Source organism: Enhydra lutris, unplaced genomic scaffold, assembly GCF_002288905.1.
Source record: "Enhydra lutris kenyoni isolate GAN:26980312 unplaced genomic scaffold, ASM228890v2 scaffoldscaffold1, whole genome shotgun sequence".
NCBI classification, from domain to species: Eukaryota; Metazoa; Chordata; class Mammalia; order Carnivora; family Mustelidae; genus Enhydra; species Enhydra lutris.
The window spans coordinates 71,826,168-71,827,112 of record NW_019154085.1 but is presented as its reverse complement, the minus strand read 5'-3'; the positions used below and the strand labels follow the sequence as shown (position 1 = coordinate 71,827,112).

General features: G+C 38.7%; 1 pseudogene; it reads right to left on the bottom strand.

The window, feature by feature from the left end:
• Nucleotides 1–281: 281 nt before the first annotated feature.
• LOC111144627 lies at nucleotides 282–607 on the bottom strand (annotated as a pseudogene).
• Nucleotides 608–945: the final 338 nt, after the last annotated feature.

Genomic DNA, 945 nt, shown 5'->3' with positions numbered 1-945 from the left:
ATCTATGCTACAAAAGTGAAAGCATCAGTATATAAGGATATATTCACAAGCTTGTTTATTTCAGTATTGTTTGTAGTGGGGGCAAAGCCCTTAAACATCTATTAGTAGAGAAATAGTTGAATAAATTCTGGTACATTCTTTCTGTTAACTGTGATGTGTATGCTTAAAAGAATGATTTAGATCTGTGTGTATTAACCTGGAAAGATGTCCGTGTGTATTGTTTTGATTTTGAACATAACCCCAATATTTTATTGTCTTCATTATGTAACAAAATATGAAGCTTAGAACTGGATCCCTTGGCCCTTTCTCTTCTTATTTCTTCCCAGTTCGGTCTCCTTACATCTCTTAAGAGCAGCGTTCCCTTGGATCTGCAGTTGGGCTCAACACATTCAGGCCTCAACACAATCTTCTTTGTGGTTTCAGCCTTTTTCCATGAAATCAGCTCAGTCTGCCCACCATGGCCAGTCTTCTTCCATTCATAACACCGCTTTCCCTGGGCATAAAGAGAATCTTTGCCTTTCTTGGGCTGTGTCTCTTTGTGGGGTTGGTGCTTGCCACACTTCTTCCTGAAAGTCCAGTGGGTCTGAGGAACATTCACCATGTTTGCAAGAGCACCGTGGGCACGGAAAGAAAGCAGTAGATTATTATCTTAGGAAAGCCATTGCAAAAAGAGTGTAAGAGTACAAACCCATCTTCATACAAACACCGATGTGTTGTATGTTTATATTTCCTGGGTGAGCACTAAAACATATCTGAAAGAATGTAAGCCAAATTGTCACTTTTGCTAGGGGTTAAGGTTTTGAGACTGTTTAACATGTGACAACAAGCATATATTAGTTTTGTAATTAAGACACAGTATGGAGAGGAAAACTTCAGAAATTTGGTGAGGACTTAACACAGTAATATTTGTAAAATGCTCAGTATATACCCTGGTACCTCATAAGC